The sequence below is a fragment of the Meleagris gallopavo genome, chromosome 1 (assembly GCF_905368555.1).
Source record: "Meleagris gallopavo chromosome 1, MGAL_WU_HG_1.1, whole genome shotgun sequence".
Classification (NCBI taxonomy): domain Eukaryota; kingdom Metazoa; phylum Chordata; class Aves; order Galliformes; family Phasianidae; genus Meleagris; species Meleagris gallopavo.
Window position 1 is genome coordinate 2,489,810 of NC_139404.1, and position 24,555 is coordinate 2,514,364.

At 42.2% G+C, this 24,555-nt stretch overlaps 1 pseudogene across 1 annotated transcript in view; it reads left to right on the forward strand.

Annotated features, from left to right (window-relative positions):
• LOC146545178 (uncharacterized) overlaps positions 1 to 22,606 on the forward strand; it is a 252,501-nt pseudogene extending 229,895 nt beyond the window's left edge. The window contains exon 2 of the transcript XR_014880346.1: positions 17,613 to 22,606. The product of XR_014880346.1 is annotated as an uncharacterized LOC146545178 (transcript). The remainder of the gene's footprint in view (positions 1 to 17,612) is intronic.
• The last annotated feature ends 1,949 nt before the right edge of the window (positions 22,607 to 24,555 follow it).

The window sequence follows — 24,555 nt, forward strand, 5'->3', positions numbered from 1 at the left end:
TTTTTTTCCTTGGGAAATCACTGACCTCAAGCCATTTCAGACCTTACAATATATATGGAAAAGTATGGATCTATCCCTCTGCTCCAAAATTGGAGGTATAGATACTATATCTAGGTCTCATTTGTGAGTAAAGGAGAATAACCTCCGTGACTTGGGTATTTCCTCTAAGCAATCCCTTTCGAGAACCCAGGAAATCTGTTTTGCAGTCTACCAAGAACTGCAGGCAGCACAAGAGCAAATTCATCTTCCTTTTTATTTTCTCCCAGAGAAATGTAGACTTTCATTACTAGCGCTGTTGAGAGTCATTGCAGCAGCAACATCACAGTCTGTCCGTCTGTCTGTCTTAATCACTGCAGTGCCATTATTTCACATCCTCTCTCTGCTCTTTTTTTTTTTTTTTTTTGTGCCTTTAACATTTCAGTATTGATATTTCTTTTCCACTGTTAGATGGGATGATATGATAGCTGATAACTGCCACCTTAACCAAGCTTACGGTCAATAGCAATAGATCCATCAGGCTCCCTCTGTCAATCTCTCTGCTGTCTGCTCTATTTCATTTTCCATATTTTGCCTCCCCAAGGAAGATTTCTTCCCTCCCCCCTCTCCCACTGCGAGCCTCAATTCTAGACCAGGCAGAGGGTGCAGCATTTCTTTCTTGCATTTCACTGATGCAGCGCTGAGATCAGCTTTAAAGTGTTGCCCCATGGTATGAACTGTTCCCTTCTTCCAATACCATGTAGTTGCAAGAGTTGAGGTCCAAAGTGAAATACATCTCATGAACACACTGAGCTTATCTCCCCGTGCTCAACCCATGCGCCTCTGAGAGCTTCTCAAATCTGAACCCAAAGTAGACTTCTTCAGTGCTTGGACAAATGAACGTATGGCTCAGTTCCTGCTTCTGTCTCTTGACCATGAAGATAGCCAGGGAGGATTTATTGAGCTAGAAATGCTTCTGTGGCTGACTCCTCAGTCTACGTGGGATGGATGCCAGGTTGCTGTCAGCTGTGGATGGCAGCACATCTTTCTTGTCTTTGGGTAGCCAATGGGTTATGAACAACTGCTTACCGCTTGTGTCTACCATAGATATGAGCCCCAACTTTTTTTTCTGGCCCCTGTGGAGCCAGGGCCAGAAAGCTCTGGTTTAGATGGCAGGTCAGATATAGAGTTTAAATCAGGCATTTCTACAAAAAGACTTGAATGTAACCCTGCAATTCCTTGCAAGCCTTCATTCCTGCATTGATGATGATAACCAGGCGTCTTTCCTGTCACTGTCAGGGCTGCTCACTCTTGAAAGGACAGCATGAGACAGTACAGAAACAGAAGGGCTAGAAAGTGAAACTGCAAAAAGCCAGGTGAAGGCTGTAGGTCTGGTCAATGAAGGACAGTCCAGTCTCACTTGTCCTCTTCCTTGGAGGATGAATGCTTATTGTGAATGCTGTTTGTAGCTGCATGGACAGGCAGGGCCACTGAGCGTGGAATCTGCCCAAGACCAGGTGAAGAATAATTTCAAGAAGAGGCTTGGAAGGATTTGTTTGGTCAAAGCATCCACTTCAGAATCCAATGAAATACAATTTCACACTCATCCCTTTGAGGGATAAACTTTACTTTTGGGATCTTCTTCAGAATCTGTCATTTTCTCCTCCACTTTAATACGAATTTTGCCCTTCACTTGCTTTACTCTAGAAATGCTGTCATTTCCACAAAAACCTCACATTTGCTTTTTGACCAGCCAAACATCTGCTTTGTTTCTTTATATTCTCTTATTCCTAAAGGAAGATCTGCTCATTCAGATTGAATTGATGTGCAAAAGATTGAATGTTTCAACTTAGATATCAAAGTGCTGCCACCCGAGATATCAGAAACATAAAACTATTGCCAAATAAAAAAACAGATAAATTAATGAACACCCCTTCCCTTATGCTTGGATACGAGATGGTTGTGAGAAAGCTGACTTAAAATAAAGTACATGGCATGTAACTCATCAGTGTAGGCCATCCAATTGTTGGGTGTCCAGGATGAGCAAACCTTCCATCTTTTTCTGGAAGCTCCCTGTGAAGGTTGACTCAAAGCTATGGCTGATTCAGAGTCTTGTGATAAATGCTGGTGGGTAGGCAATATAAAACAGCTTAAACATCAGCATCTGAGGACCTATCCAGAACCCAGGAAAGCTTTGCATAGCCCACATGCTTCAGAGGCTTGATACACTGAGAATAGTTAGATTAAACCTCAATATTCCTTCCAGCACTGTGATGCTGTTGAGGAAAAGCAGCACGCAGGATGGAGAAGCAGCATATAAAGCCTGATGAAGGGGTCTCAGGATTGCTTGCAGAGTGAGGGTTTGTGCTCAGAACAAGGAAAACCTCTCTGGTAGTTTGATTACTTTTGTAATCAGCAAAATAGGTTGAAGGAATTTTATTTCTTTAGCCAAGAAAAGAGAAGCCAAGTGGAGACAGAATAATAGTTGTCCAGGAGACAAAAGATACTTGAAAATGTGATGAGAGCAATTCTTCTGGTCTGCTGGGAGAAAAATAGGAAGAAATTAGCTTAATTTTCAGCAAAGAAGATTTAGTTTGAATGCTAGGACAGAAAAGTCATGTTCACAACAAAATGCTAAAATGATTTAGCAAGGGGGGATGTAAAAGCTCCTTAATTAGGGTGGCTTTTTTTCCCAAGTAGTTTGGATAAACTTCTGTTGAGCATAATCCGTGAACCAGGAATTCCTGGTGATCCAAATTTGGTTCTGTGGATTGATAGATTCCTTGCAAAGAGAGACAACTGCCATAAGGACATCCTGATTACACAGCTAATTTCTCCTCTTAGCAGGAACTCGGGTTGGGGTAGGGAGGTAACAGTAGCACAACTGCATTTCCCTGTAGTATAATTTATCATCCTTGCACATGAATGCTGAAACTCCCCAGTATAGGGCTATATTCCACTTCTATCTCTCTCTCTCTACATGTTACCTCTTATGGGTAAATTCAGGGTTTATTCTGCATTTCCTATGACTCTTTGAGGCGCTTTCCAAAGGCACTACCCATTTCTGCTGGGAAGGACTGTTGGATACAGAAAAAATTTAGTCCATCTTAACATGCCCCTAGGTGCAAACAGTTTCTAAAGGAGAACAGTATACTTCCTGTATACTGACCAGTATACAGGAAGGACTGACTTGGTGGCCAAGGGTTCTGTAATCTGCTTGCAACCTTGTGGCTCTCATTTCCAAAACCATGTGTCTTTTTAATGACTTGACTAGAAATGTTTCCTGCAAGGCAGTCATGGGAATTCTTCCCCATTTGAAAGATAGGAAGATATTCAGTGATCAGTATCAGCTAATGCTAGCCTATCATGTTACTGACAATTGTCAGGTTACTTCCCTTTAGAATGGTTGTATTTGATGTTTCTCTACAGTGTATTATAGGCTAATTAATGCTGTTAATGATAATGGTTCTACGTAAGAAGCCTAGAGTATTATCTCTATCTATCTTCTTGTCACCTTCCTTTTATCAAACCATTAAAGGAAAGCAAGCTATCTAATGGGGCTATCAGCCCCCACCACACTAATTCACTTACATCCACATGGAAATAGAAAGCACTCTACAAATGTAGGATGGATGCTTATGCTAATTGTGGAGACTATATACTGGTGCTCTGGCTTTCATTTCATGCTTTTCCCTTGCATTTTGAGCCATGATCCAACCCTTCTCAAAGTTGGAGGGCAATTTATCATCGACAGTGCACATCTTCAGTTGTTCAGATTTCAATCTGTCATCTTTAATATCAGTTGGAGACACGTATATTGTACATTCTTCTAAACCACAAATCAGCAAAGCTGCTCCTTCTTCTTTCAGTCTACCACGAAGCAATTATAGTGGTTGGAGACCATTTGTGTTACTGGCACTGCAAAGAAGAGGGTAAGTGATATTTCATTTGGGAAAAAATATATATTCAATTGAGACATTCTTTCCAGGTCAGTCACTACCCCCAAGTGAGAAAGCAGGAAATTCTCGACATTGGCTCCTTGACAAAAGGAGATGGGGTCTTTTGTGTTTCTGTGGTTGTGGAAAGAGCCACAGACACCTTTCCCAGGTGATAAAGGATCACAGCAACAGAAATCCATCAGACAGATGAAAGTAAACTGTACTTATGCTCAAAAGCAGCATAAATAGAAGTGAAAGAGGTCTGAGCACATGCTGCAGAAAGAGCCCCTTTCTGATACGTGTCTCTTCTCTGACAAAACAGTTTAATATTTTTTTTCTCTCAAATGAAAGCAGACTTTGTAAAAGGCAATGTTTAAATAGAAAGATTTTCAAGAAGATGTAGGGATAATCTTCTGGGATCAGACATTATCGCAAGAAACTTTGGAGAACACAGACACGATCCAGCCATTAATCTCACCACTGCCAATCCTGAGTTGAAAATAAAGCAGTTTAGGGTTTGAAAAGCAGTGACATCTGGGTCCTTCTATGGCCCTCTGCTTTCACACCCTTGAGGGCTCGCTTGCCCTAGCTTTGCTCCTTCACAGGAATTGCACAGCGCTTGCTTTTTAACGTAGCATCCTTTCACTAAAGACACTACTAGACGTGGTGAGGCTGGCAGCAAAATCACAAATGCTGGCATAGAGAGGCATAAGTGTCTTCCACCAGCACTCTGCAAACTGCGAGCCTGTTATTTTTTGTCATCCTTTTACACCTGGGGAGCTGTGATTCCTGCGGATTTCCTTCTGGCTGCTGCTCGAGCACGAGCCAAGTCTCATCTGTATGCAACATAGAGGACTCGCTTTATGCGACAGCAGTGAGAGACAGATGCACAACCCCAGTTCTCATCAGCTGAGGAGAGGGAGTCAGAAGCAGTAAAGTGCTGCGGGATGTGAATCAACACTATAAAGTCATAAAAAAATAAAAAAAAAATAAAAAAATAAAGTTATTGTAAGACAAGCAGTGCACTGAGGCACTCTCCTTGGATGCGATTTCACTGGGCGTATACTGAGAATGGTTCCAGCTCATAATGTGAAAGAGTTGTGGAAGTCCCATAGCTTAGGTTCTGTGCAAAGTTACAGCAAAGGAAAGAGATGCTTCTCCACTGGCAACATGGGTCCTTAATCTCTCTATTTCGTGCACCACCTGATTCTGCAGCAGGAAAAATAGCTGACACTTTTACCTCAAGACATCAAATCCATAGGAAATTAATAATATTTTACCCCTCTCGTTTGGCTATCAGCTTGTGCACTATGGAAAAAAAAGAAAAAAAAAGGAATGTTCCTAAGAATCACTTAGACCTGATAAAGTAAATTATAGAACAATACAGTCATTTGAGTTGTAGGGATCCTTAAAGGCCATCTAGTCCAACTCCCCTGCAATGAACATGGATACCTACAGCTCAACCAGATGCTCAGAGCCTGATCCAGTCTGACCTTAAATGTCTGCAGGGATGAGGTATCCACCACCTCCCTGAGCAAACTGTTCCAGTGCTTCATAATGTATCATAAAAACATTTTCCTTACATCCAATCTAAATCTCCCCTCTTTTAGTTTGAGACCATATCCCTTTGCCCTATCCCAACAGACTTGCCAAAGAGTCTATCCCCTTCTTTCTTTGAGTAAATAACATCAGAACTTCTCTGGAGATGAACAGTTCAAAGGAAGTGTGCTTCTGCTGTCTGAATACCCAGCTGATATGCTACCCTGCCTGGAGCTGCATCCCATCCTGGCACAAAGTACCAAACTATTGATTATTTTGGGTGGTGAATCCCATCAGATCTCACAGTAACGTTCCTCCTGTAGTAACAATGCTCCAATGTATCTCAGTAACAGAGAAAAAAACATGCTAAAACCTGCAGATAAGCTGAAAAATTTGAATTGATAACTAAACATTTTTAAGCTTTGCTGTGTTAGAGCCTGGATAACACAGAACAGTTCATGGCTGAGAGGTGGTTCTGTAAAGATGAATATATGGATCTGATTCAGACTCTGGTTGCTCCATCCATTACTCTGGATGTGCACAGATGCAGCTGTGCTCATATCTAGCCCCACTGTTGAAGGGCTGTGATGCTGGTGTCCTGTGTACACTGAGGATATGAGAAATTGTTCTCATTAATGAGCAGTTGTAAGACTATAGAAATAGAAAATATAAATCTGCGCAGAACTTCCTACCCCTGAGGCTTGGAAAGTGCCAGACAAATGGTTCATCTTCCATCCAGATCTAGTTTTGGAGAGCTGTAAATCATCTTGAGTAACATTTAATCTTTGTTTCAGTCAGAACACCCCAGATCAGACCACAAGTTTTGATGCAATCTGATTGAAGTGTGCCCATGAAATGATATGAAACATAAACTCTAGAGATGGCAAAAATCATCTGAACATGCCTAGTCATCTATTTACATCTGAAAACATCCCTGGAGATAACGTCTGATTTTGTTCCACAAATGAGGAATAACAAGAAATAGAACATTGGCCAATGGCTGCCATTCTAGCAAACATCATCCATGGACTCAACATTTATCCCCATTTATGTATTTCACTGAAGTATTTGTCCTTTTTTTTCAGACCTCACAAAGCTAATCACTCTATTAACTCTCTCCCTGCTTCTTTCTTGCTGACATTCTTATTCCAGCTCTGAAATTCAGCAAGTTTTTCAGACTGATAAAATAGCCTGGTCCACAGGCTGCTGAAAACAACAAAAACCTCTCATCTGGGATCTCCAGCATGCTTTGACATCTTGCTGGTGGGAAAAGAATTGGTGCCAGTACTCAATATTTGATTAATATTTATAACAATAGTGATGACAGAATCAAATACAAGGTGATGATTGTAGCTCCTTGATGGATTATTGCTTATAACCAAATGCACTTTTAGATAATCCATAAAAACTTCTCTTAATGCCTGCCACGTTCTTTTCACCCTGTTCTCTCCTCCACCTATCAGGTTATTTGTTTTTCCTACTGCGTACCTCATACATTTTGAGATAAATAAGCACTGCAAAAAGAACACATTATCACAACATGTGTAGAAATACCAAAGCTGGCCTTCCACTAGACTTCTTGGTGCAAAATCACTGTCCCATGTCCTGTGAATCAACAGCACTTGGCGCTCCTTTTCTTATCCAGTCATCCCATTTATGACTGGATATCTATGCATCTATGCAACTTGCTGTCTCTGCTTTTAATAGCTGTGATATAAGTTGGTACCAGCTTACTATTCACATCTGGACAAGTTAGGAGGAGTTGCAGTACCCAAGCAAGTATAAAAAAACTCACGGTGTGTGACTATCATACACTCCTTGCTTACAATGCCATCCCACAGCTGGCTGAGATACCACTTGGCTGTCTCCAGTAAGATGGCTATGCAGCAAATGCCTAGCATGTTGGTGCTATAATGCATGCATTTAGATGGTGTATCTAAATACATCTCCTGCACAAGCCAGAAAAATTAATCAATATCCCTACAGCCTTCAGGGTCTGGAGAAATGGAATGAACACGTATTGTGGGAGCAGGAGAGCAGATGGCATTGCAGAAACTACACAGTGAAAGAAGAGGGGAAGGATTTGAGCAGAGGGAGGCTCAGAGGAAGGACAGAGAAGAGTGAGAGTTCCCTTTAGTAAATATACAAAGTAGTGTTTTTTATTTTGAAACATATTTTTGCATGACGTAAAATAAAGAAAGTTTATTTGATGGACCTTTGTGAATATGCTAGATCTGATTCTTATTTGTACTAGCATCCTCAACAAAGTGATGTTTTTATGTGTGTTTACCTTCACTTAAGTGCCACCAAAAAAGCTTTTATATAGGAATCAAGTCAATCGTCATTTTTTCCACATTTTTAATTTCCCCTTTCACTCTCAAAAACCTCTCAAAGTTAAATCATTGAGAAGAAAAATATTTTAATAGAACTCTGAATTAATATTTAAACCCCCAAGAGCCAGAAAATGTGGAGTTAAAGCTCCCAAAGCCCAATGTTGTATTCTCAAGTAACGAAAGCTCCTGTGTCCCAGCATGATTTGGAGAAGAGGTCAAAATTACAGTGGTCCAGGGAGCTTTAACTCTTCAGCCCTGAATCACAACTTGATTCTTCCATTAATGCACTTCTTGTTGCCTTCAAATGTGTTTTCTCTACTGTTAAGAGAAAAGCTCCTAATCTCTAGTATTTTATATAGTAAATAAGATTCAGTTTAATAGCACACACTTTTCTAATATCAGACATTAGGTTTAGTGTTCCAATTTGTGAAAAAATATCCTCAGAAACCACTTTTTGTCGGTCTTTTCCCACTGGTAACTATGACAGAAACAGAAGGTTGTGCAGTTATATAAAGGCAAAGGAGAGAGGCTTTAATAGATGGGGCAGAAGGTCATTTTTGAGCCACATATGGCTGCACCCAGAAGGTGAGTTTAAAAAGGAAGAGAGATGAGTGCACAGAGAGCATAAATTGGGAGCAGGAAGAATAGACCTATGCCTATGGGTATTTCACTCTTAAGATGTTTGGAGTGTTTTGGAGTGATATAAATCCTTCCTGCCATCATCTGATGTGTATTTCTTCCTTTCCAAGCTGAGCTGAGTTCAGATCAAACCATCTCTAGGCTTTCACCTTCACCATTTCTCAGGGTCTCATCAGTCTCTGGATATCTCCAGTTATTCCTTGTAGAGGCTGTTGGAAGCTGTGAATTGATGCAGGAACAGTTTAAGTGAAACAACCATCAGAACTGTGTGGTTGTCAGTGCTATGAAGTCGTTATCTGAAGAATGCTTGTGCAAGTCATGGATGGGTTGGGCAGCTAGATGAAACTTGGTGCTGGAGAGGTCAGTGGAGGTTCTGCCTGGGATTTCAGTGAGACCAGTTCCTCCCACCCCTGTGTGTACACTGATACATTAGGCTTTTCCTAGATCTCAGATATACAATTGATCCCAAGTTGTCTGGGATGTGTCATGTCTCTGCTGTCCACATCTTCCTCTCCACACATGAAATAGAGCAAACACTATTCCTTATCCCTCTCTGGTGTACTCTGAGGTCTATTCCAGCACCAAGCTGCTGATCTTGCTTTCAGGATGGCTCTAAAGGCTGCAAATGGTGGATCCCATTGAGCAGAGCTCCCAAGGATCCTCCAGTTCATGGTGTTTCCCCTCAGCACCAGCAATTTATCACCTCCAACTGAGTCCTTGTTCACGTGCATCTCATTGCAAACGCGAATACAATGTGTAAGCAGCAGTTTCCCACTGAGATTGCTGAATTGATGACTCCATGCCACTGGTGGCATCACAGCATTACTTGGCACCTTCTAGTGCATGGCTGCAGTGGTTGGTGTGATGAGCTGTTTGTGACCCTCATGCTTTAGATACTGAACTGATATGGGGAATATATAGTTTGTCCTTCATATTGCATAAGGGGAGGCATAGAACACAGTGCATGGTCAGGAGCTGGAGGTAATGAAAGCCTCACAATGAAGGCTGAAGGGAACAGTGACATTGCTGAAGACAGTGTTGGCTGTGGTGAGTTATAACCAAACCCATAACACAACCCTTTTGAGGATGCAGTGATGAGTGATGTAGTTTGAAGGGATGCTGAGTCCTCACCTTTCTCATCAAGTAAAGTGGGATGAAAATACAAATTTCTTCCTGTATACGGATTGAGGCTACCATTAAATAGCCTTACACAAGGGTGAAGCTTTCTGGCTTTCATTTTAATGCAAAGGTATTCACAGGTTCAAGAACAATAATAATTGTTTTGGGGAAGCCATTCGAGGAACATCACTGGTGCTAGCTAACCAGAGATGAAGGAATTTGGAATGGTGTTGGCCAGGGCCATCAGAAAAGGAACAGTAACAACCTGTAGCTTTCCTAGGGCACAGAATAAAACAGCATTGTACAAATGCAAAGGGCAGAAGAACGTGGAACAGGATCAGAGTATAAGCAATACAGACTGGTCTACATTTCTTTTGCAGAAAAGATCTCAGAATGTATGATACATACATATAGTCTTTGGAGCTGCTGGAAGCTTTTTGATCTACCAATATCTGTGAAATCAGAATTAACCTATCTGGGCTGTTCATTTAAATCCTTTGACCAATCCCATGTGGCACCGTAATAGACGTATTGACCTTTGGCCAAACACAATCTTACTTGCTGCTTCTACATCCCACCGTGACACTTGTTGACTGGCCCCATGATGTGAAAATGTCCATGTGCCTGCCTCTCTCCCCTGCAAGAAAAGAGCCTGAATTACAGTATTGAGGAGGCAATGATCTTCGTGAATTAATCCACCAACACATCACACAAACTTAACCATGTCCATAAAATTGGATTTCCTGCTAGCTGGGGGGATTTGCACTGAGCTCAGCCCTGACTCAGGTATTATAGGCATTCAGCTGTGCAAACAGCAGAGATGACAGCACGCAGCTGCCTGAAGAAAAAGCTCAAGGAAGTTGTATGTGCTGTGTGGATTCAGCACTGCTTGCTGACACCGATCAGCCTTGCATCAAGGGAAAGGGCCATGGGGCAAAAGAACAGCCAGAAATGCGTTGGAGGGTAGTTTGCATCTCTCTGACTTGTTTTGACTCACAAAACAATGCTAGCAGAGTTAATGCTCCTCTATTCTTTGCAGTGTTAGAAAATAAACCAAGAAGGTCCTGCTCAGCTGTTCGTTTGCCTTCCTACTTTGTTTTTACCATAGGAATAGTAAAAACATGAAGGAGCAACAATGTCAGGACAGAGGGGGGTCTCAGCTGTGCTCTGGAGGGCTCACCATCTCTTCATCAGAGAGGTTAGTAGGTCTGTAACAAAACTCCTTCTTTGAGCTTTCAAGCTGAAGTGGAGTAAAAAAAATGAAAAGCTGACTGGAAGATGAATTAAAATTCTTGTCCCCTTAGTTATTCACTGTCTATCTCTTTTGACACCTTGGCCTTTCTAGGCATAGATTTGTCATTTGGCTTTTTTTTTTTTCTATTTTTTTTCTCAATAATTTCTCAAGAACAGAGCACTAACCATCTTTCCAGCACATAGCAGCTATTAACTAATCAAACTTCTGAATAATGCCATGAGGTGGGGAAGCTGCCTATGCTTTGTACAGATGGGGCAATGAAGGCAGAAAGGGAGGTGGCTGAGTTAACCACCCTTAACCCTATGGGTGAGCTTCAGCCAGCTATCTGTGAGAGCTGATGCCTGAAGTTCCATGACAGCCTATAAGGTCATAGAATCAGAGAATCATTAAGGTTAGAAAAGATCTGTAAGATCATCTAGTCCAACTGTCCTCCTACCACCAATAGTGCCCACTAAACCACGTCCCTAAGTACTACACCCTCTCCTGACTTTTTTTCTAGGCTGAAGAAACCCAGCCCTCTCATAGGAGAGATGTTCCAGCCATTTGGTCATCTCTTGGTTTCTAAAGATGTAACATGAATATCCCTGAGGTTGCTGAGACTTCATGCTGATGTTCTTTGAAGGATGAGGGCACCCTGAGGATGCTTAGCACTGCTGCAGTTCACTTAGATGTGTGTCATTGGGGTCTGATAGACAGCTGTGTGATTACTTCTGTGGGCAAATACCAAGAGTTGGTGTTGATGACATTGTGGGCCCCTTCCAACTCAGGATATTCTGTGACCCTCTTCTATTCTCTCCCTCTAAAGGTGGTAAAATGCCTTAAATCTAGACTGATTTAGGGGAGGTGAATCCAGTTCCAAGAGGGTTATCCAGAAATACTGTTGGAAACAATCCAGGAGCATGTGCATTGCAAACGTGATTTGATAGTTTCTCTCTTCTTTCCTTGCAAAACTTGCTCAGCTTGCAGAGAAATGAGTTGCTATTAATGCAGCATAACTATTTTGAAGCAGAGATGTCTGAGAGTGGATGTGGGAGACGTCTGCAAAAGCTGAAGTGCTACTGAGGAGTGAAGAGGCAAAGCTTGCTCGCAAACTCTTCTGCTACAAGAGCAAGGAGACATCAGGTCTGGAAGGCAGACGGCACTTTGCAGAAAGCAAGCTGAAAACAAACATGAGGACATCCTTCAGAGAGAGATTTGTTGCTTAGGCAGCTGGCTTCTCACATCAGACATTTACACAGGTTCAAAAAGCCATTGGGCAAATTCCTAAAAGAAAAACACAAAATGTGAAGGCCACGTAAATATAGGAGTGCCCTTCTGATGATTCTGTGGTGGGACTCTGCGGACAGAACGTTCTGGAGTTTAAGACAGTGATGAATTCTGGGCAACACATCCATCTACCTTTCCACCTAGCTGTAGAATTATGGAATGGTTTTGGTTGAAAAGACCGTTTAAAGATCATTTAGTTCCACTTCTGTGCTCTGAGCAGGGACATCATGCATGGGCTTCACCCATCCATACACCTACCCATGCATCCAGGACTTCAAGTGCTTCCAGATCCCACATGAAACTGGTTATCAGTTCTTAAAACCAGCAATGAGAAACCCCAATGACTCTGAGAAGTCATCTCTGAGCTTCTTGCCTCTGTTACAAGGACTCTTTGCAATAGATGCTTTGCTGTCTATCAGAAGGGGAAAGGACTGCTTTGCACTTTAATCCTTTAGGGATGGTTAACCTCACTGGGAGGCTGTGGACAAGCATATCTGAGGGAAGACTGATAAAAAAACTCTTCCCCAAATGCACCTGCTATGCAACTAAATAAGCAGCAACAATCTGGCAGCTTTTGCAGACACTAAACCTGTGTGTTGTTTGAGTTTAATAGCAGAGGCTGACCCGGCTACCAAACCACAGCAAACGGCTTTGGGCTCAGTCCCATCCATGAACTGTGTGGCAATCTGCTGTGAGCCAAGCCTTCATCCATAACTATTGTGAGAGGAGGATTTGGGAGCCTCCCCTGAAACCCAGCTGTAGGCTGAGCACCCCTTAAAATGCCTCATTGGTGCAGAGGCAGGCATGCACCAGGATTTCTCCCTTTTGCTATTGCAGGCTGTCCATTAGCAAACACAAGTCTGCAGTATGCACTGAACTCCATGGCATGGCTTTACCAGGCACTATCACACCCTGTCAAATTTGAACCAAACTTTGTCTTTATTTCTTAATGCGCAGTTTTATGCAGTGCCAAGCACAGATTTGTCAGATGGATTAAGGCTGCATCTACCCCGCATTAAGATCTTTGTTAGTGTCCCTTCTTTGCACTCCCACATCGTGATGCTGGCAGCTCTTGAGCTCCAGTTACTGCATGTTGCTGTCACATCCCTGCAAAACTGCAAAGAGAAACAACAGCACAGCCTGGCCCTTGGGCATGTGTGTTTGTGCTGCTGTCTATTCTATCCTCTTGTGTTTGTAGCCCCTTGCAAGAGGGCAGCCTGCATTGTGTGACCTAAATGGGAAGAGAGAGAGGAAAGAGAAGACCCAAATTGTGGGGGTTTTTAATTATTTTAATATTTTTTGGAGTGATTACTTGTTCATTAGGTAATCTCTTCTTTTCCTGATAATTCCTACTGCAGGTTCCCTCCGTTTTTTCCTGGCTGTCTGGGCATCAGAGAAAGTAGAAGAGCACAACAACCATCCAAGGAGATGAAAATGGAGTTGCAGAATATGCTTCCAGTAATGCCTGCATCCAACTATTTCAGACTGTGGTGGAAAAGACCCCAGCTGTCACCTCAGTAGAGAGCTAAACCACTCCATGAAATAAATAATAACAATAGCAGTGTTACTCCTGTGTGACACATGCTCTTTGGTATCTGATTAATGCTTACCCAGGACACACAGCCCAGGGAAGCTGCATGTGAGGTTATACACCCCTTCTTGTGCTTGTGGAGCTGACAGTCCACTCTGGCACCACTCTCATGGTTACCATGATACTGTTATTGTTATCTGCCTCTTCCCTCTCTGTCCCCATTGACTTTAGGTAGATTAGAGCAGAGAGATGATGGATGGCTGGATTAGATGCTGCACACCTTCTTCAGTTTTATAAAGCAGTATTTTTCCATCCTGTTTGGATGCATCTCTCCTGTTGTGAGCACAAAACAGAATAACAGGGAGTTATTGTTGCAGGGCAGTGACTCTGGTTTACGTGTACGTGCAGCATGAGTCTTTTCATGGTATTTATAAGAAAAAAAGTAAGCTGACAAATACAATCAATTACAGCAAACCAGCTGCAAGGTGAAATGGAATAACCATGTGCTTCACCATTCAAGGCTCAGTGAAGGTCCCAGGCAGGAAAAAAAAAAGAGGAAAGATTGCTGTTGGCCTTTAAGGAGGGCTACTTCCTCTCTGCTCAAAAGCTGAATCCCACATAATCCAATTTCACATCCTGCTTTCAAAATGTTATTGGATCTTCGTGGAATTGATAAAAGTTGGAACAGCTATTTTTCTGTATGTTTCCAGTGACTGGAATAGCCTACATTGACACTGTGCTGGATGACCCTTCTTTCTATGAGGTCTCATTATTGCCTTGGTACAGTGACCTCCTCCTTTGCCTTCCTCTTGCTTCTCCAGTCACCACTGGCCATGGAATGTCCTTGGAACAAAGTCAGTGTGAATGCTCAAAGGCACAAGGTACTGAGATCCTGCTGACACACTGAGAGTGGTGTCCTAGATTGACTGGTTCACGTAAAATGGTGATAAAGGCTGATGAGGTGGATTTGGGCCTCTCTGTCTTATAGAGGACTTAATCTTGTGTGAATATATCATAACTTAATGTTATGTCCATAAATTGCATTTAGGGATCCTTTTCCCACGTCACTGACACAGCTGCCTCTGGAGAAACACTACTTGCAGGGCAAGACCTGGGTGATATTTCTTATAAAGCAAGCTGGAAGATCATATGTACAATGTATGTAGTTGAAGATTATATTTAAGATGGTGTGAGATACAAGTGATGAATAGCATCCTTGCATGTGTTGAGCATAGAACCATAGAATCATAGAATCAGTAAGCTTGGAAAAGACCACTGAGACTGCTTAGTCCAATCATCAACCCATAGCATTGCCACAAAAGAAAGAAGAGAGTCTGATGGCACATCAGAGTCAGTTCATGCTGTTTTCCTCATACTCAGTGCAAGACTTGAGCTGGTGCTCATGGCCCATTTAGAGTCAGGTCCTAATATCATCCTCGGACATAGAGCACAAGGGAGGCAATAAAAACACAAGGGAGCCATCAACTGGTACAGGCACAGGAGAACTGAAAAGTGAGGAACATCAGGGCTATCCCCTCACCTTGCCCACATAATGTCAAGAATGAGTATAGACAACACCAATTCAATTTAGGAAGAGTTTACTCAGATATTCTGGATATGCAAAACACGTGAGTTTTTGTACAGGAGCCATCAGTTAATGCAGGGCACTTAGGAAACTCCTGATTGATGCCGAATGCTGCAGCTTTGCCTTGTAGTTTGCTGCACGTAAGTGTGCCTAGCCTTCAGTACAGAGTGAATTATGGCACCTATTAACTGCTTATTTTATTGCTGAGGCTAATGAGTATTAGGTAAAGCCTCTTAATTACATACCATCTCAGGATGCTGATGTAGTGGTTGCATGGACCCTCTCCTCCCATCAGCCTTAGTGCCTTTGTTGATGAAGGCTCAAGGCACTCAGATCAACACCATCAGTTTTACCATCCCTTTCTCTCTAATCTAAAAAATCACAAGCAAACAAAAAGATCCATCTGACACAACACAGGTCAGGTACTTGTTGGAGTGGCAAGTCCAACAAGGAGAGGAGAGGTGATGAGTATTTCTGTTTATTGAAGCAGGAGGATTTTGGTGGGAAGCACTTCTATTTGGAAATCCTACACGGATTCCAACTCAAACAATTCTATGATTTCCTATAAAAATACAGCCCTAGGTTTTCCAGGGAAGGGAGCCGTACTAGCAAGATTTGGCACATCTTAAATAATAATCATTATTATCAATTTAACAATAGTAATTACTGTAATTACAAGGAGGGCAAGTCACTGCAGGAGTTACAGATGAGGAGGGTGCAATATAGATGTATTGCTAGGTTTTCCCTTACTCTCTGCAGTCTAAAGGCAGCTGCATTGCTTGCACAGCAGGAGGAATCCGCTGCAGATGCACATGCACACGTTTCTTCTGTACGTGTGTGTCAAGATCAGAGTGTCAGGTAGAAAATGCTGCCAGAGCCTGGTAGGCAAGAATTGACAAGGGAATCCAGTGTTATCTGGAACTGCTCTCTCCAGAGAGGCTGAAAGTCTTTGATAGGTTCACTCCAGGGGAAATAACTTCGGAGGATAAGAGGCATTGATGTGCGCCGAGCAAAAGGCAATGCGTGTGCATGCTGGTGCAGCAGTGGGGTTTGAGCTGACGTGCATTCTTTTCTTTTTTCTTTCTTCCTTTTCTCCCTTTCCTTATTTTTCCCTTTTTAAAAAAAAAAAAAAAAATGCCCCGGGTCTCCCGGTGATGTGGGATGTTAAAAGGAATGGAGTGGAGCCAGTGCCCCCATGGCGTGTGAGCAGGGGGAGCGAGGAGCAGGAGAGGGAGGGAGAAAGGAGGAATGTCAATAGGCAAATCCAAAAAGCAAACCTGGGGAATGACTGTGTGTCTGGTGTGTACATGCTGGCAGAGCCTCTGGTGGAATAAGGGATATACTTTCATAAATTTCCCCATGTTTGGAAAGAAAAATGGAGCTCTCTTCAGGAAAATCTGCAGTAAAATTCTGATCCCTTTGTAATTCTGCAGTCTGTCCTTGCATCCCTGGAAGTCCAGTGCTGTTCACTGCAAGGCACAGCCCACATCACCCTAGGAGGGTTTTCAGCCTTTTTCATGCTGCCCAGCTCTGCTGCTGCAAAGCCCAAACCCATGTGAGCGCAGCCCTCTGCCATACTGCAGCCCCAAAACACAGGTCTCAAATTCTGTATTACGGGCCAGCGCTGAGGCACATCATGTGTCAGATAACACAACCATGGTAGGGGGCTCATTCTGGCTTGAGTTTGGTGGAAAACACAGTGCCAACACATAGTTCTTCCCCTGATGCATTTATTCTGCTCCCCCGTGGGAGCTGTTTAGGGAAGTTGGCAGTTGTTTGCCGGTTATTTTGAGTGGGACTTTTCTCAGCTAACTGCAGCTTGCTGAGAGGTAGGCGGTTATGTCTGAGCTGCTTTATCGCCCCGACTTTTCTTTACCATCGGGGAAGAGGGATGGTTCCTCCTAGAGCACAATTCATCTCTCCCAGCTGGGCTGAATTGCACCCGGGAAGTTCTTCTTTCTCTCCATCAGCTATAAAAGGCGTCTAGACAACTCGCTCAGATTTACGCATCCGAACTGACGACACATAAAATTAGACAGATGAAACCTGGCCAGGCATCATTCTCCCTTTCATGCCACAGTTTTTTCATTCTGCTCTGCCTTTTTTTTTTTCCTTCCTGTTTGGTGGAAGGGTCTGGAGAAAACAGTGCCGTTGGGATGCAAACATCACATTTCTAATGGGGAAATGACAAAATCTTGGAACAGGGAGGTGGGTCGGTGCAGTGTGATCCTGAACAAGGCAACACTCGGCTATTCAAAGCTCACCCTTGTTTTTAAACTCTTATAGCATCATGACACAAACAATACTGGGTGCAGTACTCCAGGTGAGGTTTCACCAGCACAGCATAGAGGGGCAGGATCACCTCCTTTGCCCTGGTTACCATTCTGCTTTTGATGTAGCCCAGGATCTGGTTGGTATTCTTAATTGCAAGGGTGCCGCGGATAGCGTCCTAATCAGACTGTTCTCAAGCGGGGAAGCACGACAGTACTCAATATGAGTGATCAAGCCTCATTTTATTGTTGCACACACAGAGTTTATATATGATTCTACTACACATGTGTTCACCTACTATTGGAGCACAAGGTGGGCGTCTAGGTGGGCTGCCTAGCTTCAACCAATGCTCAGCCAGCATTCACACCTGCCACTGAGCTCATCCGCTTATCAGCCCCCCACATATCCACAGAGCATAGCTGCGGATGTAGGCCTGCTGTTTAAGGCCTGCTGTTTACAGGCTGCCCAAGGATGTTGTGCCTCCTATCTTAACTCCTAATGCTTTCTCATGAGAATGCATCCTGTGCTGCCGCACTAGTTATGCTCGTACACAGCTTCATGTCCACCCTGCTCTCGCAGCCATTCCCCAACACAAGGGTATGTTGCTGACTCATGTCCAGCTTGTCATTCACCAGTACCCCAAGTCCTTCTCAGCAGGGCCACGCTGCATCCTTACATCCCCCACTTGTACTGATAGCAGGGGTTGCTGCTACCCAGGTGCAAGATCTTGCACTTATGTTTATTGAACCTCATAAGCTTCACCTGGGTCCACTGCTGCAGCTTGTCTAGGTCTCTATGAATGGCATTCTGTTCCTTGGGTGTGTTGAACACACCACTTGCTGAGGATGCACTCAATCCCATTGTTGATGTCATTGATGAAGATGTTTAACAGCTGGTACCCAGTACCTACCCTTGAAAGATACCCCTTACCACCAACCTCCATCCAGACATTGAGCCATTGACCACTGCTCTCTGGGTACAATCTCACATCCAGTTCCTTATCCATCAAACCGTCTACCCTTTAGATTCATATCTTCCAATTTGGAGAAAAGGATATTATGGGGGACCATGTCAAAGACCTTACTGAAGTTGAGATAGATTACATTAGTGGCTCTTCTCTTGTCAGTTGATGCAGTTATGCCATTGTAGAAGGCCAATAGTTTGGCAGACAGGACCTGTCCTCGGTGAATCCATGCTAACAAGTCAGTAGTTCTCTGGATCATCCTTTCTACCCTTCTTAAAAATGGGTACAGTATTGCTTTTTTTCCAGTCACCAGAGACTTCAGTTGACCACCGTGACTTTTCAAATATGGAGAGTCTCTTATCCACTATGTAAGCCAATTCTCCCAGGACTCTCATTGGGATGCATCTCATTGGGACCCATAGACTTACGGATCCTCATAGACTCACGTTCCTCAGACGGTTGCAAATTTGGTTATCACTTACAGTGGGAGGGCAATGCTCCCCCAGTTCCTTCAGAAATGAAGTTTGTTGTGATCAATTTCCACCGCACTGATTTTAACTGTTTTCACTTCTTGAGGAGCCTGAAAAGGGAGAGTTTTTGTGAACTCCAACTCAAACAATATTTTTGTCGTACTTATTTCATCCACAGAACTTTAAAAAGTTATGTTTCTCCAGGATCAGTCCTGAGAGTATATCTGAAAATATATGTGGGGCATGCCAAAGGGGATGGGAATTGCCTCTGTCACAGAGGACTCTGCACATGTGCAAGGCAGTTGTGGATATCATAGCCAGCCTCAGGAGCCCCAATGCACAAATGTACAGTAAGAGCAGAAACCTGTGGCCTGTCTGAAATAATAAATAAGTCACGACTGTCAAAAGTCTTGTAACTACTGGGATGAGTGGACATAATAGGAGATGGCATGCAGTAATCAGTAGCGGCTCTCCTTGCAGAGTCTGGGAAGAGCACAGCTGAAAACAAGGTGGTTTGAGGTGCGGTTTTTTTTGGTTATTAAATGTGTTTGCGTGCATCATTAACACATTAGCTGGCATTCTTGAATTTACATCAGTGAATTATTAGCTTTGTTAGACCACCAGCTTTGCATGGGCAAGCAGCCCATGCAAAGAGTGGAAAAGAAATTGAGATGGAGGGAGGCATCAATTCTCATGCAGACTATAAGGGCTTTAGATTCATCTCCATCACTTGCTCCCAAGTCTAATCATCCTCATCCAGAGGCTGGCTAAATCAGTCCCCAGTACTATTGGTATATTGAACTCCAGTTCTGCCAGAACTGTTTTATTTTTGTTGACCTCAGAAGGCAGAAGAAGGCAAATGATTTTGATTAATCATTGCATTGCAGTAACTCTTAGGTGCACTAAGTGGAATTACAATCCCAACCTGCTGGGAAGTGTTCCCTCCACACTCTTTTGCAGTTCACTGTCCAAAGACACAAAATCTGTAATTTGATACACAGATAGACTGCACTGGAAGACATGTCAGAAATTGCTCTAGCAGTTGACATAATCCAGTGTTTCACCACAAAGCTATCTATATTTTTGTGCCTATTTCAATCTCTTAGGATCTAGCTAGATTACTGTGAGGTAGTGTGGCTGATTTATCCCTGTGAAGCTCTCATAAGAACAATGATTGCTGTACTCAAGGCCAAGTGAATGGCCACAGAGAATCTCTGCTTTATGTCATGTCAACATTTTTCCTTCTTGAGTAAGTACAGAGCCATCTTCACTGGCATTATGAAGGGAATTATGATTATTAGCAACTGGAATAAATATCCAAAGGAGTGGTTGTAGTTGTAAATTGCTGTGGATTTCAATCCTGCTGTATCTTTGACTTTACCTAATGGTGTTGAGCCCTGAGGATCATAAGGAAGAATATAATGATACGGTTTATACCATGGGTGTCCAATCTTTTGACTTGCCTGGGCCACACTGAGTGAACAGGAGTTGTCCTGGGCTGCATAAATAGTGAATGTATATAAGTAACAAAACTTTTCTTTAATGTATTTTTATTGTTATATTAAAAAACAGCAACAAAAACATAAAACTATTGGAATATTTGACCCTGTTTTTGTGAAACTAAAATGTCAATATCTCACTTGATGTCAGCGGTTGCAATTCTTAGTGAGTTCTCAAGGTATTCATCGGAGATTTTTGATGAAGTACTACTCTTCTTGTGCTTCATCCTTGGCAATAACTCTTAAAAAATGTACATACTGCCAAAAAGTGATGACATGAATGAAGTGTGATTGTGAAGCGAGGGCTATTTTTCTCTGTTAAGGTCTTATAAAATCTATTAAGGAGATAAGACCAAATTTTTCTTTAAGTTGAATGTCTCATTGCAACTCAGTACATTCCATCTGAAAATTTGCAGGTAATGTATTTATGTTGACTAAAAATGGAGTAACAAATACACCAAAAATTAATAATCTTTTGAGAATAAGCTTGCAACTTAATCTCAAATTCCTTTATCAAAACAGAAAGAATGGCTGAATTTTTTTTTGTTGTTGTTGTTCATAGGACTGTGTTTAACCAAAGCATCAGAATGCATGAAATTACTTGCCATAACTTAAATTTGCCATAATTCAAGTTTTATTTCAAATGCTTTGAAGAGTAGCACATGTACATTGATTTTCACCAGGAAGATGCAGGCTTAGCTCATTTAAATGAGTGGTTAAATCCACTGAAAATGCTAAATCTGTGAGTAATTTTTAATCTTCATATTCTGGCACAAATTTTCCTTTTGATTCCATCAAGAACTTGTTTTTATTTCACAAATCATAAGGACTTTTTATCATTTTACCCCAACTTAGCCATCTTCTTTCAGAAAAATGAATGATATCCTCACAATCAGTATCCATATATCTAAGGAATTCCTGGAATTGGTGGCTATTCAATCCCTTGGACTTTATGATATTCACATCTTTGATGACAATTTGCAAGATATTATCATTTTTTAAAACTTTTGCAAATAAATTTCCTAAATGTATGATGCAGTGATATTTCATAAAAAATCAATTGCTGGCAGCAATTGCATTGTCTTCTGTTAATTTTACTAAGTCCCTTTTTTTACCAGCCATAGCCCAGGTGCCATTAGTAGCCACACTAGAGATGTTGACAAAGGTTAAAGAAAATTGCTTTATGTTTGTTTTTTTTTTTACTGCTTCAGACAAACCATGGGATGAAATGGTGTTTTTCAGTGGCACTAAAGAAGCCATTTATTCAGTGACATTATGTTCATTATCAGTACCTGTAATGAAAACACAAATTGAGCCGTATCTGTGGCATCAGTACTTTCATCTATTGCCAAAGCAAAAAAAATTTGAAATTAGCAGCTTTACTCTCTAAATTTCTTTCAGTGGATTTTCCTGTTTCTTCAGTTCTCCTGGCTACAGTTTGGTGAGACAAACTGATTTTAGAAAAATCCATTGTTTTACGAGGACACATTGTATCTTTCCATAAATTGCTTGATAAATTCACCATTTTTAAAGTGTTTTGACCATTTTTTTTTTGTTATCAGATATGCTACCATGTAACTAAGTTTTATTACAGAGTCCATTTAATTTCTATTTAAGATTTTGTTAAGGCAATGGACTTTTTCAGTTCCTCTCTTTTGTCTTTACGAAGCATTCTTTGATCTGCATCAAACCTGGCAGAAGGTTTCTGCATATAATGTCCCTTCCAATTGTAATCTTTGAAAACTGTCGTGATTTCCTTGCAAATTTTTACTCATCAAGTGGCACAGATGCATGTGAAGTGTAACACATGCAGGTTTCAATGCAGCTGAGTGTGTGCTATGGCCACGAGAGGAAGAGTCAGCACTGCACTGTGCCTTCCCCACATCCCAGGGCCTCTAAGTCCTCCAAGTCACTGTTATTCATGAGGCTTCCAGAGGGCAGAAACCTTATCACAAGAATCTTAATTTGGCCAATCTGTCAGCAGCATCTCTCAGGGGACGGCAGTCTCCTGGTGTCAAAGCGATGGAGCCCCCAGGCAGCAGATAAGGCACATTTGCTGTGTAGACAAGTGGTGGTACCAGCCCTTCACTGTGCATAGATATGTCCCATTTTCCAAATTTTGCCAAATTTTCGGGATGGGAGACTCCTGTTGTAGGATATCAGGAGTTCAGACCTGTGGTTTGCAGGTAATGGAGCCCTTCTAGCAAATTACCTACAGCCTTATAATGTTCAGGGAAGTCATCTGAAATTGGATGAGGCACGACTGGCTCAAGAGTCAGCTTGGAAGTCATGTTTCTGATCTGGGAGATGTCTTCCAGATTTAGAAAAAGTAGAAAAAGTACATAAAAACTTCTGCCTTGCCTTTGGAAAACTTTCAAAGCCACAAATATGTTTCTGGATTGGCTTCTTAAAACAGTGTGGGTTGATTTATGTGAAACATTTTCTTCCAGCTATCATGGAAGGAGGCAGGCTGGTGCTGGAAATACCTTTCCCAATATTGCCCAGCAGAGCTATAGCTTCTGACTTCTTCTAGTGCCTAGGTATACCAGAGGTCATTTATTCAGGAGGCCACGTTTCCTCTGTGGATGAGGGAAACTAGTCTATTTGATGGAAAGCTTTCAGCCTGGTATCAGTTGCCATGTGGAAGACGTGGGATTTGATGCAGCAAGCAGTTGGGCTGCAGTTATTCACAAGCAAATAAATCCCAATGAGGGATTACACTGACCTTATAAAGTGTGTGGATGAACATGCTGGCTCCTTCCCTCCCTTGGTGGAATTAACTCCATCCAATACTTTGCAGTCCATTTCTTGTGGTCTGCATCTATATATATTTTATTACATAAAAATACATTTAATGTCCCCTTTGAAATTATTTCCTGCCCGTATTTAAAACTCTGCATCGTACAAGGGCAGCAACTGGATAAAAAATAATTCAAACCATTAAGATCAGCTTTTCTTTCACAAGGAAAAAAAAAAAATTATAGCTGGAATGTGTCTTTTTTGGATTACACAGTCCCTGGGATGCCTCCACCACTGGTGTGTTTTAATGCTGTAACCAAATTACAACCCATTGAGGTTTTCCAATGAAATGTAATACTACATTTCTGACCACACAAGGCCACGGAGACCCTGAGACACCTGCCTTTCTGGCTTTAGCTCAAAGCAGGGCTTACATCCACTGGCTGTTTTCGGACATCAGTTATGCTCCTGTGTTTTCCCTAGCCTTGCAATTGGATCTGGGACTCTCTCTGATTTTCTTCTTTGCCAAGAGTAGCTGTTACAAACCCTTGCTGCTCTTGATTTGACATGAAAAAGGAAGCTTCAGGCTGGAGTTGGATGGAGTGAAGGCTGTGTTCTGACACCACGTGAATTTCAGCTATGTTAGATGATTCTTTTTCCCTTTAAAAAATAAAAAAAAGAAAAATCAGTAGATCATCTGTCCGACCCCAGGCAAGCCTGCATGAGATTTCACATATTTGTGTCTGCATTTCTTATAATTGTGATTAAAGATGGGATAGAAGAAAATAAAACAAGTTTTCTAGGTTCATAGAATCACAGATTCATTTAATGGCTTATGTTGGAAGGGACCATATAGATCATTGGGCTCAAACTTCCCTGCCTTGTGCTGGTGGTACCCACCAGACCAGGATGCCCAGGGCTCCATCCATCCTGGCCTTGAGCTCTATCTTAGATGTGCACATTCCCAAATATTGTTTTGAAATGACCAATTCTCCTCTGTCCCCAGGCAAGCTCACCTGTGCTGATGTAGAGTACATTTATACTGGCCAAAATATCTCCTTATTTAGTCAGCTTTAATTTTATGTGCAAGCACTGATTTTTCTCATCTTCTTTTGTTTCCCCCTGAAAAATGGTATAAGAGCATTGGAAAACTATAGACATTGAGCTTGACGTCAGTTTACAGCTTGATTAAACCCAAGCAAGAGACGCTACAGAAATCCTGCTAGTAACACTGGAACCACCTCTCCAGACTCACCCCTTGGGCTGCACTTTGGAAGGGATGTCCCCATTGATGTGCAGCTCTAGGACTCCTACCAGCTCTTTGTTCACTTCCTGAGCATCAGCGGAGATTTTCCTGGTGTCCAGCTGTGTCCAAAATTACCCCATTCAGCAACATAAGAGAACTCTTCCCCACTGCTTGCTCCCGGCGCT